The 16384-nt window shown below is 40.4% G+C and overlaps 1 long non-coding RNA gene across 1 annotated transcript; it reads right to left on the reverse strand.

The window, feature by feature from the left end:
• Positions 1 to 10890: 10890 nt before the first annotated feature.
• Positions 10891 to 15952, reverse strand: LOC122797308. The gene is made up of 3 exons (XR_006364064.1): positions 15882 to 15952; positions 13580 to 13740; positions 10891 to 11438 (listed from the first exon to the last, which is right to left on the reverse strand). It is a non-coding gene; the product is annotated as an uncharacterized LOC122797308 (long non-coding RNA).
• Positions 15953 to 16384: the final 432 nt, after the last annotated feature.

Raw genomic sequence — 16384 nt, forward strand, 5'->3', positions numbered from 1 at the left:
GGTGTGCTGGTTTTCATTCTATTGAGAATTGTTTTCAGTATGGAGGAATAAACCCATACTTGTTATGTATCTGTACCTGCAGTGTCTCCTTAGATTGACATCAGTGATATCTATGTGTGCAGCTGGCAATGCCAGTTTCCAAATACACACAGTATCTCTTTTATCAAGTAAAGAAACATATGTTCAGCTACTAATTCCCTACAATACTGCACCTGTTGCATTCTTGGTGTAGTTTCCTGGTGACCACACTCATGTAGGAATTATTACAAAGAGCTCTGGAGTTGAGGGTGGGGATTGACCAAAAGCTGGAGCAACAAAATAAATAGCTAATTGTGCTGATGTAGCTAACAGCCACAAGCATACTTCTCAACCTCTTAGTGCAAGAAATCTGGACAAAGCCCGACAAAATGGGGGGACAAGGGACCAAAAATAGGCACATATTTTAAATATTGCTCTTATAAACAACATAAAAATAGAGTAACAGGGTTTATTTTAACATACATTTTCTGAAGGATTTGATGTCTGAATCTCAAATTCATGTTATTATTTAGTGACTTCAGTCCTCTGATAATCCCATTGATTTGCCAGAGAACCACAAATTTTATGAGGAACAGACCAAAAATATAAGCCACAAATCTGGACATTCTATGAAAATCTGGAGAGTGGAGAGGTATGGCACAAGACTTGGGCCAACTATGAAGAAATAACTGTGGAGGATGCTCGAGAATCCTCTTAGGTGGCCTTTCAACAGTATGCTGCCACAGAAAAATGAAACAGCGTAGACTTCTCATGGCTTCCAAAACTCCTGCTATACAAGCAATACAATTGTATAACTGGACTTTTAATGTTGATAAACTCAAATACACAAATGCTTGATTTATATCCTATCTTAAAGCTTTGTCTTGAACTGTATAACAGCAAATGCAAATGTTATTATTAGCAGCAACTATGTTTAAAATAGTTTAGCATAATCCCAAGAATGCTGATAATCTAGTAACCATAGTAGAATGCTTGTTTGTATATGATAAAAAGTTTAAAACTAATTTCTCTGCTTTTAAATTTAAGACTGTGGTAAGAAGTGCACTGCCTTTTGTGAAGCAAAAACTAGTTATGTATTTTGAATGTGTATGGCGTGGGTCAGACTGCTAAGTCTTTTACTGGTAATACTGAAGAAATAACTGGTAGTACAACAACTGAAGTGCATATTGGCAAAAAAGTTGTTACTATGGAGTGTGACAAGACTAAAGGTAGACATTTGATTTTGGTCCTTGTGTTACAAATATACTAGTGAAATGTGTTGTATTTTTGGAAGGAAGGGAGGCTCACGTTCTGCTTGATTGCTGGTGCATGACTTTCCTTATTAAGGGTGCTATGGCATGTAAGCTACCACAAAGTAGAGGCAATATGCATTCATGGTGATGGAAAAGAGTTGACTTATAGAGTTAAAGAAATTCAAACACTTCCCCATACTGAGGCTACAACTACTAATTTGAATCATGATGCAATATGATGAAAACAATTTCCCCAGGTAAAAGCACTACATAAAATTTGATACAGGTTCATAGGTTGGTACTAGGCTATTGGCCCTAGGGCCTATATAAGCCTAGCCATAACAATTCCCTGGCTATTTCTTCCCACACTATTTACTTCCCTGGACCCCTGTCTAGCAGGGTGACTGACATGATTATCGGGGTGAATTTCCTTTCTCCCATCCAATCATCAAGGCTCCTTTTGAAGAGGGCCAAAGAGGCACTCTGCTTGACATGTATGGGCAGTCTATTCCAGCTAAAATCTACTAACACAGTGCCAGTCTGATAAACTTAGCATGAAGAGGTGGAACAGCACCTTGATGCATCCATTCAGTAAAAAAATGAGGTGGGGAAAGTAAGGTATTGCCATTCACTCAGAGGATCACATAATATGACAATCAATGCCAAGAGATGGGAGCTCGCTAGAAGATAACAACAACTGCTAGCATTTGATGTAGTTAAGCAGTAAAAAAAAAAAAACAATTATGCCATCTATTTTCAGAAACATACCCCAATGACACAACAAAAGAAAGCTGTAAGTTTAAAGGATGCCAGTACAGTAAATGAAAATGAGCGAACAGGGAACACTGAAGAAAAAAGCACTCTTAAGACAGACATCTACACATAGATTTGCAAGGAATATTAGCTCTGAAACAGGGACAGAAGAGGCTGGACATCTGAGTGAGGATCCTAAAATCAAAGAAGTGGTAATAAATAATAAAAGTGATCTAAGCTGGAGTGTCCAGCATCCTGGCACTATTTCAGAGTTAAATATGTAATTAGAAACTCTTGACCAAATATTTTTAAGCCATAAATCAAAAGAAACTGATGATAAAGTTTGCTCTCATATACCATTTGTAACAGGATATTAGCATAGAGAAGGGAAGGAAAATGAGAGGATTGTCCACTTACACTATCTAGAGGGAGTGATTCAGAATTTCTTCTATTTTGTTACCCTTCATGCACTAGCCTTTTTGTAAGTCTCTGTACAGATATCTGTCTTGCAATGATTTTACTTAAACATTTTCTTTCAGCTCTCCTTTTCTTCTAATGCTGACATACCTTATAATATTGGGCTTTTATTATTCCATTACTGGGGCAGGTTTCTGGCAACCCAAATGATTGTTTTTGCCATCTAAGCATAATCATCTACTAACCATGATGATAGCTTCCATGGTAACTCCATTCTTCTGGATTTGATTCTCAGTCTGTATAAGAGCATTGCTGTCTTGATCTCCTAATACTGTATATCCAGGCTGTTCCTTTACCATGCAGAGTACACAGTTAATTGCCTTCTTCCATATTTCACAGTGCCTTAAATTGGGGAAATGTTTTTTCCTATTATGACATCAAGAGCCAAACCATAAACTGATGTTATAGGATGCAAAATCTTTACTAAAACTGTTTGGATTTCTACATAAAGTCAAAACTAAATTGAAGAATAGACTTGTAAATCATACAAAGGCTCTCAAGTAGACACTCGATCAAGATTTATTGTCCACAGTACACCATAAAATCGATAATCAAACCCAAAACACAAAAAAACAAAAAACAGAAGAACAAAAGTTGTATAGTACTAAGCACTCTGAGGATGAGGATGAGTACTCTGAGGCTGCCCGCATGTTAAGAGGGTGAAAGCGCTTAGTACTATACAAGTTTTGTTCTTCTGTTTTTTGTGTTTTGGGTTTGTTTATCAAATTTATGGTGTACTGTGGACAATAAATCTTGATCGAGTGTCTACTTGAGAGCCTTTGTATGATTTTGGATTTCTACATGTATGAGAAAATAATCCCTTCTGTCATCAAGAATGTATATCACTTCCACCTTTTGTTGACCACTAATCATATACCTGAATATTAGATGGTAGAAAAAAATGAAGAAATGCCATTATAGTCCATTAACAGGAAATAAATTCACTCCTTCATCAGCAATTATTAAGTTTCTAATGTGGGATATTGTCTTTAATATCTGCTAGTGGCTAGAAAGGGACATACATTATCTCATTGATTAAAAAAAGACACCTGAAAATGCCATTATTTGGAAAATGTGTGAAGCTAGGATGCTTATTATGGCTTAGTATGACAACTATTCCTCAGAACAGACACAATATTTGCGTGTGCACACGCGCTCGTGTGCGAAATGTTATGGCCATAATAGTCACACTAAGCATCATACCTGTCAAACTGGAAACATCAAAAATCTGGACAAATGCCCCAAGAAAAGTAGGCACAACTGGCCAAAAATCTGGATGATGATTAATATAAAATTTCATGCATACTTGTGTACCCCACCCACTCCAATGGAATTGTGGGATACCAATATTCAAAATGCAAATTGAAGAACAGGCAAAAAATTAACACAAAATATAGCCAGAATAATAGGGTTGTATTCATCAAAAAAGAACTTTAGCATACGTTCTGGCAGTTACACTACAGAGTAGTTTGTAATTTTAGCATGTTACCACTCTTGATTCTGGATATGAGAGGCAGAATCATACAAAAGCCTCAGTTAAAATGATATTTTTGCTTTTCTTTTATTTTTAGGCACTATCCCTTTCATCCACTACTCCCTTTAACACAATCTTAAAGTAGACGTATATTTGATGGGACTGCAGTGTCCCCTTTTAGATTTTTTTTCTTATTTTTATTTTAAGGTTAGTGAACTAGGCCAGAATGGTCCATTTTCAGCCATGACCCTAGTTACCAACACTGAAAAATAAAACAAAATATATTCCATAAATAAATGGTGAATTAGCATCACATCAGTGAGGATTATCTTGGACTTGTGCATTTTGCAGATCAGAGCTAATATTATAGATGTGAAGTATTTCATGAAGAAGACATTAGAATAGATAATTCTTATTGACAGAGTGTTAGTCTGCATGTTAAGTTTTATTTATTTATTTATTTATTTATTTTATTTGCAGTTGGTTTACCAGGATAGTCCATTGGGCCAAAAGAACCCGTTTTCAATGGAGTCCTGGGGAGAAAAGCTCCAATATAGACAAAATTGGGTACATACAATAACTACAAGATAATTATACAGAGTAGAGATAAAACCTTAATACATTTAGGCTTAAATTTGAGAAACATTCAAAAAATGTGGAGAAAATCTCCGATATAGACAAAATTAGGTATGTGCAGTAACTACAAGATAATTATACAGAGTAGAGATAAAACATTAATACATTTAGGCTTAAATTTGAGAAACATTCAAAAAAATAACAACAGTATTGAGATATGCCTTCAGAGAAGTTGTTGAGGAAGAAACACAATATTTCATTATTGAGTAACTATTGTGAGGGAACATAAGCTTTAATAGGATGAGTTATGTGTCATAAGTGTGAGGGGATGGAATATTATAGATCTATGAGGGGAGGGAGCAAGAACAATCCCATTGGGATCGTAGATATATATGAAGTGATTTTTTGAACATGAATTTGTTAGTGATAGTATGAATGGATGGAGGAAGTGAGTTCCAGAGACGGGCAAGGTTAAAAGATAGTAAGTGTTTGCCTGGGGGATGACATGGTTTGTGTACTACTAGTAGGTTTTGATTGTTAGACCTTAGGACTCTGTTTGGTAGGTGCATTTTGAAGACAGAAGACAGGGAGGGACAAAGAGAGGGGCTGAGAATGAGCTTATGAGCGAAAGTCAGCTGAATATATGTAAGCTGATTTGGTAATTCAAGCCAATTTAATTTTTGAAGAGAAGAACAATGGTGGGTAGAGGACCTGTGGCTGTTGGCGAATTTGGCTATTTTGTTATAGCAAGAAGAAAGTTGTTTTTTTAGGGAGGCCTGAAGATTAGTCAGTAAAGGAGCCCCGTAGAGAAGGGAGGGGATGAGAAAAGAGGAAGCGAGTGTAATTTTGGAGGAGCTTGTAAGGTATTGGTTCTAACGGTAGAGCATACCTAGTTTCTGATGGGTTTTTTTAATATTTAGTAGTAGATGGGAAGTGTAACTAAGCCGATTGTCAATTAGTACACCTAGTAGCTTAGTTTCAGACACTAGTTCTAGGGGTGAGTTATTTAGGCTGGTAATTGAGAAGGAGTTGGTGTTAAAGGAGGTAGATTTGGAAGGGGTGAATACCATAAGTTTTGTTTTGGAGGCATTGAGTGCTAAGTGGTTTATTTTCATCCAATGTTCAGTTATTGAAAAGGCTTGCTGAGTAAGTTTTTGGAGCAGTGAGGGGGAGGTGGCAGAGCAGATAATGGTGGAATCATCTGCATATTGGATGATGTTTGCAAATGGGATAGATTTATGAAAGTCATTGACAAATATATTGAAGAGGAGGGGGCCAAGAATAGATCCTTGGGGAACTCCAGTGGGGGTACTAAGGAATGGGGAAGTGGCCTTCTTCCATATAACTGCTTGGTGTCTATTTGACAGATAGCTAGAAAACCAATTTATGGAAGAGGGAGAGAGGTTAAGTTTTGACAGTTTAGTTAAAAGCAGATTGTGTGAGATGGTGTCAAAGGCCTTGGATAGGTCAAGAAGTAGGGTGGAGACAATATGGCCAGAATCACGTGCAATATTGACAGTCTCAAGAAAGGATAAGAGGGCAGTCATAGTACTGTGGTTTGGCCTGAATCCATGTTGAGTAGGGGTTAGCAGGTTGTTATCTAAGAGATGTGGCAAGAGTTGGAGGTGAATACATTTTTCCAGAAGTTTAGAAATGGGGGATAGAATAGCAATAGGATGAAAATTATTGACGTTGCAATTGTTGCCTCCTTTATGCAGGGGGATAATGAATGCTTGCTTCCACAGTTGAGGCACAGTACATTCATGGATGGAACGGTTTATTAGAATGCTAATGGGATAGGCAATGGCATCTGCAGCTATGTGTAGGAAATAAGAGGGAATGTTATCAGGGGCATTAGTACACGGCTTTAGTTTCTGGAGGAGTTTCTTAATAGTGGTAGTAGATACAGGTTTTAAAGTGAATAGAGAGGGAAGTAGAGAGGGAGAATGTGAGGAGGGTTCAGTTGGCGGGGAAATAAGAGTAGTGGAAGAGGTGGAAGATGGGCTGTGTGAAGTAGAAATGGGGTTAGGGTTGATTATGGTACGAGGAGGGGTGTGTTAGTTGGCGAGGGGGAGCATGAGAAGGAGGAGGTGAGTTTGCTAATAAAGTCGATGAAAAAGGAGTTGAACTGAATAGCTAAGTCCAAATCTTGGATGTTTGGGTCTGGGGTTGGGGTGTGTGGTTTGCTGGGGTTGAGGAGGGTGGAAATTCCCTTCCAGAATCTTTGGGGGTTGGTTTTATTATTGTTCTGGAGTGTGAAGAAGTATGTTTGTCTATCAGAGGTTATTAGCTTTTTTACTTTATTTCGTAGGGTTTTTTATGCAATATGTTTGTCTGGTGTCTTATTTCTCAGATAGAGTCCCCAGGCTTTGTCTCTAAGCCGCATGGTAGAGAGAGTAGTTTTGGTTAGCCAGGGGGCTGAGTTAGTTTTTATTCTTTTTGTTCGTAGAGGGGCTTGGGAATCAAGTATTCCTAGAAATGTGGAGTTAAAGTGGGCAACTGCTTCTTCTAGGGGCAGTGTCTTCAAATTGTTCCAGTTAATTGCTTTCAGGGAATCTATGAAAATTGAAGGGTTAAAGCTTTTGTCATTGTGGGTAGTGATGTAGTTGTGGGTGCGATTAGAGATGCAAGGGAGTCGGTGGGTGAAAGTGGGCAGATGATCACCAAGAGGGTCGGGAAGGGTACCGCTGCTTGAAAAATAGTGGGGGTGTGACACTAGAACCCAGTCAAGGATGGTGCCACTGGAGGGGTCTTTAGAAGGGTGAGTTATGGTGTTGATTAGCTGGGAGAAGTTATATAGATTGATGTTAAGAGGGTTGGTTGGAGACTGGATGGAGGCCCAGTTAATATTGACATCTCCTAGAATTATGGTTTCATTGCTAATATTGTCAGAGAGCCAAGAGAGGATATTTTCAAGTGTTGAAATATTGTCCCCTGGGGGGATGTAGAGGGATGCTAGGCAAATGTGTTTGTGCTTATTAACTTGAAGGAGAGAGGAGTAATTCAGCGTTGTTAAATGTGGGAGTAGGTTTGTTATATGGGGTAACTAGCAAGGAAGAGGAGTAAAGGAGGGCAACTCCACCGCCTTTCTTTTGGGTCCTGTCTTTTCTAATGATTGAGTAGTTGGGTGGAGTTATTTCAGAGTCTTTTATGGAGGGCTTTAACCAAGTTTCTGAAATAGATAGTATATCAGGTTTGTTATGTGTAAGCCATGCATGGAGGGTAGGGACTTTATTCACTATACTTTGTGAGTTTAGAGAAGTAAAGAATATAGGCTTGTGTGAGGAGGAAGAGGAGGAGGGGCCAGGGTTGGGATGGATATCACCAGATAAAAGGCAGGTAAAGAGATGGAAGATGGGGTTTGAAAGATAGTTGATTAGAGTATAAAAATGGTTTGGGTCTGCTGAGATGATTAAGGGGTGTTTATTTGCTATGGGGATAGAGTATTTCTGAGGGGTGAAGAGTTTGAAAGAGAAGGTGAGGAGCTGTGTTATTGGGTGAAGATGGGGAGAGATGGGAAAGTGTGATTGTGAGAGTGGGGTATTCAGATGGTAGGTTGTGTGGTAAAGTTGTAGATGGTAAGAAGTTTCAGGTTGGGTGAGGTGATAAAGATATGATAGTTTAAGAGAAAGTGATAGAAGACATAGGATGGAATAAGGGTTTAGAGGCATGTTGAGAACGTTGCTTAGTATTGAGTGTTGTAATTGTCTAATATGTATGATAAGTTTATTGTGCAGGGGATAAGAATGTTTAGCTAAGGTAGAGTAAAAAGAGTTGTGGGAGTAGAGCTGGATGTAGTTAAGATAGGTAGGTGAGTGAGTGTATTAGAAGTGGGATATAATGAAATGTAGTACCTGTGGGAGTGGTTGCAAATTAGATAATAGGCTGATGGGGGTGTGTCTAAGGTGTTGATGGTTGATTGGTGTAGTGAGAAAGTGGGTGTGGAAACAAAAGGGATATAGCTAGATGCACTGGGGGTGGGTGGGATTTGGGGGCAGGGTAGGGGAGAGGAGTGAGCCCGCAGGGTGAACGGAGCGGGAAGAACCAAACCAGGAGAGGACCGAGAGTCAATCAGTGGAGCATAGGATATAGGAGAGTAAGTAATAGCAGGGTAAGCAGGGTTCCTGTATCTAATAGGTAGAGGGGACAAAAGTGAGATTGAGTAGAGAATGAGTGAGGAACAGTAGTGTATAGTAGGGAGGGGACGCCCTCTAGTGGCCTAGTGGAGAGTTGCACTGGGTCAACTAGGAAGGTCTTGGACTAGGTAGGATGAAGTAAAGAGGAGCAGGGAAAGACTCAGTTAAAGATGAGAGGAAGAAAATGAAAAGTGTTTAGGCTGCTGGCTGACCTGACTGGGGGATAGCATACAATGGTATCATATAGCAGGAGTTACAATGGTAGAACAAGTGGCAGCAGATGTACATACATTCACAGTGTCCTCTGGGAGACACTTTTCCAGTTTCCAAGGTTGGGATTGATGCAGCAGAGCAGTGTGTCTCTTAAGTACAACTGATGATGGAGTAGGTGACCTTGGTAGTATGTATATGTCCACCCAGGCGAGATCCCAAGGGAGACTATGGGGCAGAACTGGAGATGGGAGGAAGAGATGAGATGAGTTAGTTACAGTATATTAGTGACAACACCTAATCACTTAGAAAGTAGTAGGCAGATAAGGAAGAGCTAAAGGCATCATATATTCAGTGAAACATCAGAAATGCAGTGACAAAAACAGACAGAAATACAATATTCAGAGCCCAGTAGGTTATCTAGCAAACTAATGAGCAAAAGGCTTCATCAAAACAGTTAAACTGTGCAAAACATTGTATTAAGATAGCAATTATGTCAAGAAAGTATATAGACAAAACTCAGGAGACTCAAACACAATTCAAGATTACAGTAACACTATAAAGCCTAAATATGCAGTGTCAGAGCAGAAGTAGCAGCAGTTTATACAAAACAGAGGTATCAGCAGTTTATACACTATTCAAAGCAATATTCAACTAATCAAACCAAGCTAAAATAGCTTTTAGTACTACTATATGTATAGACAAGCATTTCCAGAATACTGAATAATCTGTAGTATGCAGGATACTATAGCAGTATAGAGTTCCTGCAGCACATACATCTATAAAACAGCCAAGCATTTTAGATGTAGCACAAAACACGTGGGGTTGGCGTGTTATACTAGCGACAGCCTCAGCAGGCCCTAGTATCTCACCCAGCGACTGTATACCATATCCCAATCCCTTGATGGGATTCACCATGTGAAGATCCAAAAACAAATAGACATGAATGGGGGATTAAGGTATGGCCAGATTAGGAGTGAGATAGCAATGTTGCACTATGGTCAGTAGCTTCAAAGGGGCAGGAAGGACAAAACCAAACCCCTGAGCTTAGCGACATAAAAATAGTAAATTCAGCAGTAAAACCAATACGCTTTCAACATTAGTCTAGCTAATAGAGTACGAGTAATATTCGCGCTACGTTCAGTAGCAGTTTCTAAAGACAGGGACAGTCAGTTCAAACCCCTAAGCTTAGCGGTATAAAAATAGTAAATTCTGCGGTTCTACCAGATAAGCTATCAGTATCGCTCTGTTTAACGGAGAATCTGCATGTAGGACGTAGAAATTAAATAGTTGTACCATTCGGTACTTTTCCACAGGCAGGAAGCAAAGCAGCATTCAGATTGAACATTAACTGCATTAGATTCACTATTTCATAATGAACGACAGGATACAAGAGTAAAACTATCGCTAAATACAGATGCAGTTAGCAGAGCAGTAGTCGCATTACACAAATAGCAAGGTAGGAATGCTCTAAACAACCAACGGCAGCATACACATGAAAATACTGACGAAATATAACAATATAAAGTCCTCAGCAGGTACTTAGAGGGATAAGCCCTGATAGAGGCAATTCAGGCTGAGCAAAGCTACTTACAATAGGAGCGTTCTCCCAGTCAGGCACTGGCAGCAGTCTGGGCAAGGGTTTAAAAATGGCGCCAGAGGGGAAGAGGAGAATATATTACTTTTAGGCGGAAGTAGAGGGAGGGGAGGGGAAACAGAGAATAGAAGCTAGCAGAGACAGACCGGAAGGTCTATAGCCCTGCAATATAAATGATAAGGGACGTATGAATGATCGCACAGTTAAGGGGGAGGGAAGGAGATAAGATAATAGAAAAGGTAGAGGGTGTAGGATAGAGGTAACTTACTGAATATACCTCGGTGGATGGAGGCTGATAGGCAGAGCAAAATGGAGGTGGGCAATAAGGTATTCAGTATGTAGGGGGGGAAAGGATAGATCCACAAATGGAAGGCAAGGCACAGTGGGAGACAGGGGTGTAGAAGACCAGGAGAGGACCGAGAGTCAATCAGTGGAGCATAGGATACAGGAGAGTAAGTAGTAGCAGGGTAAGCAGGGTTCCTGTACCTAAGAGGTAGAGGGGACAAAAGTGAGATTGAGTAGAGAATGAGTGAGGAACAGTAGTGTATAGTAGGGAGGGGCCGCCCTCTAGTGGCCTAGTGGAGAGTTGCACTGGGTCAACTAGGAAGGTCTTGGACTAGGTAGGATGAAGTAAAGAGGAGCAGGGAAAGAACTCAGTTAAAGATGAGAGGAAGAAAATGAAAAGTGTTTAGGCTGCTGGCTGACCTGACTGGGAGATAGCTTACAATGGTATCATATAGCAGGAGTTACAATGGTAGAACAAGTGGCAGCAGATGTACATACATTCACAGTGTCCTCTGGGAGACACTTTTCCAGTTTCCAAGGTTGGGATTGATGCAGCAGAGCAGTGTGTCTCTTAAGTACAACTGAGGATGGAGTAGGTGACCTTGGTAGTATGTATAGGTCCACCCAGGCGAGATCCCAAGGGAGACTATGGGGCAGAACTGAAGATGGGAGGAAGAGAAGAGATGAGTTAGTTATAGTATATTAGTGACAACACCTAATCACTTAGAAAGTAGTAGGCAGATAAGGAAGAGCTAAAGGCATCATATATTCAGTGAAACATCAGAAATGCAGTGACAAAAACAGACAGAAATACAATATTCAGAACCCAGTAGGTTATCTAGCAAACTAATGAGCAATAGGCTTCATCAAAACAGTTAAACTGTGCAAAACATTGTATTAAGATAGCAATTATGTCAAGAAAGTATATAGACAAAACTCAGGAGACTCAAACACAATTCAAGATTACAGTAACACTATAAAGCCTAAATATGCAGTGTCAGAGCAGAAGTAGCAGCAGTTTATACAAAACAGAGGTATCAGCAGTTTATACACTATTCAAAGCAATATTCAACTAATCAAACCAAGCTAAAATAGCTTTTAGTACTACTATAGAGTATAGACAAGCATTTCCAGAATACTGAATAATCTGTAGTATGCAGGATACTATAGCAGTATAGAGTTCCTGCAGCACATACATCTATAAAACAGCCAAGCGTTTTAGATGTAGCACAAAACACGTGGGGTTGGCGTGTTATACTAGCGACAGCCTCAGCAGGCCCTAGTATCTCACCCAGCGACTGTATACCATATCCCAATCCCTTGATGGGATTCACCATGTGAAGATCCAAAAACAAATAGACATGAATGGGGGATTAAGGTATGGCCAGATTAGGAGTGAGATAGCAATGTCGCACTATGGTCAGTAGCTTCAAAGGGGCAGGAAGGACAAAACCAAACCCCTGAGCTTAGCGACATAAAAATAGTAAATTCAGCAGTAAAACCAATACGCTTTCAACATTAGTCTAGCTAATAGAGTACGAGTAATATTCGCGCTACGTTCAGTAGCAGTTTCTAAAGACAGGGACAGTCAGTTCAAACCCCTAAGCTTAGCGGTATAAAAATAGTAAATTCTGCGGTTCTACCAGATAAGCTATCAGTATCGCTCTGTTTAACGGAGAATCTGCATGTAGGACGTAGAAATTAAATAGTTGTACCATTCGGTACTTTTCCACAGGCAGGAAGCAAAGCAGCATTCAGATTGAACATTAACTGCATTAGATTCACTATTTCATAACGAACGACAGGATACAAGAGTAAAACTATCGCTAAATACAGATGCAGTTAGCAGAGCAGTAGTCGCATTACACAAATAGCAAGGTAGGAATGCTCTAAACAACCAACGGCAGCATACACATGAAAATACTGACGAAATATAACAATATAAAGTCCTCAGCAGGTACTTAGAGGGATAAGCCCTGATAGAGGCAATTCAGGCTGAGCAAAGCTACTTACAATAGGAGCGTTCTCCCAGTCAGGCACTGGCAGCAGTCTGGGCAAGGGTTTAAAAATGGCGCCAGAGGGGAAGAGGAGAATATATTACTTTTAGGCGGAAGTAGAGGGAGGGGAGGGGAAACAGAGAATAGAAGCTAGCAGAGACAGACCGGAAGGTCTATAGCCCTGCAATATAAATGATAAGGGACGTATGAATGATCGCACAGTTAAGGGGGAGGGAAGGAGATAAGATAATAGAAAAGGTAGAGGGTGTAGGATAGAGGTAACTTACTGAATATACCTCGGTGGATGGAGGCTGATAGGCAGAGCAAAATGGAGGTGGGCAATAAGGTATTCAGTATGTAGGGGGGGAAAAGGATAGATCCACAAATGGAAGGCAAGGCACAGTGGGAGACAGGGGTGTAGAAGACCAGGAGAGGACCGAGAGTCAATCAGTGGAGCATAGGATACAGGAGAGTAAGTAGTAGCAGGGTAAGCAGGGTTCCTGTACCTAAGAGGTAGAGGGGACAAAAGTGAGATTGAGTAGAGAATGAGTGAGGAACAGTAGTGTATAGTAGGGAGGGGCCGCCCTCTAGTGGCCTAGTGGAGAGTTGCACTGGGTCAACTAGGAAGGTCTTGGACTAGGTAGGATGAAGTAAAGAGGAGCAGGGAAAGAACTCAGTTAAAGATGAGAGGAAGAAAATGAAAAGTGTTTAGGCTGCTGGCTGACCTGACTGGGAGATAGCTTACAATGGTATCATATAGCAGGAGTTACAATGGTAGAACAAGTGGCAGCAGATGTACATACATTCACAGTGTCCTCTGGGAGACACTTTTCCAGTTTCCAAGGTTGGGATTGATGCAGCAGAGCAGTGTGTCTCTTAAGTACAACTGAGGATGGAGTAGGTGACCTTGGTAGTATGTATAGGTCCACCCAGGCGAGATCCCAAGGGAGACTATGGGGCAGAACTGAAGATGGGAGGAAGAGAAGAGATGAGTTAGTTATAGTATATTAGTGACAACACCTAATCACTTAGAAAGTAGTAGGCAGATAAGGAAGAGCTAAAGGCATCATATATTCAGTGAAACATCAGAAATGCAGTGACAAAAACAGACAGAAATACAATATTCAGATCCCAGTAGGTTATCTAGCAAACTAATGAGCAATAGGCTTCATCAAAACAGTTAAACTGTGCAAAACATTGTATTAAGATAGCAATTATGTCAAGAAAGTATATAGACAAAACTCAGGAGACTCAAACACAATTCAAGATTACAGTAACACTATAAAGCCTAAATATGCAGTGTCAGAGCAGAAGTAGCAGCAGTTTATACAAAACAGAGGTATCAGCAGTTTATACACTATTCAAAGCAATATTCAACTAATCAAACCAAGCTAAAATAGCTTTTAGTACTACTATAGAGTATAGACAAGCATTTCCAGAATACTGAATAATCTGTAGTATGCAGGATACTATAGCAGTATAGAGTTCCTGCAGCACATACATCTATAAAACAGCCAAGCGTTTTAGATGTAGCACAAAACACGTGGGGTTGGCGTGTTATACTAGCGACAGCCTCAGCAGGCCCTAGTATCTCACCCAGCGACTGTATACCATATCCCAATCCCTTGATGGGATTCACCATGTGAAGATCCAAAAACAAATAGACATGAATGGGGGATTAAGGTATGGCCAGATTAGGAGTGAGATAGCAATGTCGCACTATGGTCAGTAGCTTCAAAGGGGCAGGAAGGACAAAACCAAACCCCTGAGCTTAGCGACATAAAAATAGTAAATTCAGCAGTAAAACCAATACGCTTTCAACATTAGTCTAGCTAATAGAGTACGAGTAATATTCGCGCTACGTTCAGTAGCAGTTTCTAAAGACAGGGACAGTCAGTTCAAACCCCTAAGCTTAGCGGTATAAAAATAGTAAATTCTGCGGTTCTACCAGATAAGCTATCAGTATCGCTCTGTTTAACGGAGAATCTGCATGTAGGACGTAGAAATTAAATAGTTGTACCATTCGGTACTTTTCCACAGGCAGGAAGCAAAGCAGCATTCAGATTGAACATTAACTGCATTAGATTCACTATTTCATAACGAACGACAGGATACAAGAGTAAAACTATCGCTAAATACAGATGCAGTTAGCAGAGCAGTAGTCGCATTACACAAATAGCAAGGTAGGAATGCTCTAAACAACCAACGGCAGCATACACATGAAAATACTGACGAAATATAACAATATAAAGTCCTCAGCAGGTACTTAGAGGGATAAGCCCTGATAGAGGCAATTCAGGCTGAGCAAAGCTACTTACGATAGGACCGTTTCTCCCAGTCAGGCACTGGCAGCAGTCTGGGCAAGGGTTTTTAAAAATGGCGCCAGAGGGGAAGAGGAGAATATATTACCTTTAGGCGGAAGTAGAGGGAGGGGAGGGGAAACAGAGAATAGAAGCTAGCAGAGACAGACCGGAAGGTCTATAGCCCTGCAATATAAAAGATAAGGGACGTATGAATGATCGCACAGTTAAGGGGGAGGGAAGGAGATAAGGTAATAGAAAAGTAGAGGGTGTAGGATAGAGGTAACTTACTGAATATACTTTGTTGGATGGAGGCTGATAGGCAGAGCAAAATGGAGGTGGGCAATAAGGTATTCAGAATGTAGGGGGGGAAAAGGATAGATCCAGAAATGGAAGGCAAGGCACAGTGGGAGACAGGGGTGTAGAAGACCAGGAGAGGACCGAGAGTCAATCAGTGGAGCATAGGATACAGGAGAGTAAGTAGTAGCAGGGTAAGCAGGGTTCCTGTACCTAATAGGTAGAGGGGACAAAAGTGAGATTGAGTAGAGAATGAGTGAGGAACAGTAGTGTATAGTAGGGAGGGGCGCCCTCTAGTGGCCTAGTGGAGAGTTGCACTGGGTCAACTAGGAAGGTCTTGGACTAGGTAGGATGAAGTAAAGAGGAGCAGGGAAAGACTCAGTTAAAGATGAGAGGAAGAAAATGAAAAGTGTTTAGGCTGCTGGCTGACCTGACTGGGGGATAGCATACAATGGTATCATATAGCAGGAGTTACAATGGTAGAACAAGTGGCAGCAGATGTACATACATTCACAGTGTCCTCTGGGAGACACTTTTCCAGTTTCCAAGGTTGGGATTGATGCAGCAGAGCAGTGTGTCTCTTAAGTACAACTGATGATGGAGTAGGTGACCTTGGTAGTATGTATATGTCCACCCAGGCGAGATCCCAAGTGAGACTATGGGGCAGAAATTCACAGTGTCCTCTGGGAGAAGTTGGTGTTCTTTTGTTTGTGTAGATAATATCAAAAGCTTAATAGTGCCATGACATTATAACACAGTCTGAAGGGAACTTGTAATTATGGATCACATCTGACTAATGGCACTAGTAGATTAGTTTGCACTTAGCACAGAGCTCTAAAGCTATACGCCATTAACAAGCTGTTTCCTGAAGACCAGGGTTTGAGTCTCTCAACCTTTATTTGCCTTTTGGGTGACTGAGCAATGCACTTAATGACATGATGCTCCTGGGATGAGTCTGAAGAAAGTCCATTTATATCTGTGTTTTATGCTTAGATACAAATAAAATAACTT

The sequence above is a fragment of the Protopterus annectens genome, chromosome 3.part0 (assembly GCF_019279795.1).
Source record: "Protopterus annectens isolate FY-2018-M chromosome 3.part0, PAN1.0, whole genome shotgun sequence".
Classification (NCBI taxonomy): domain Eukaryota; kingdom Metazoa; phylum Chordata; order Ceratodontiformes; family Protopteridae; genus Protopterus; species Protopterus annectens.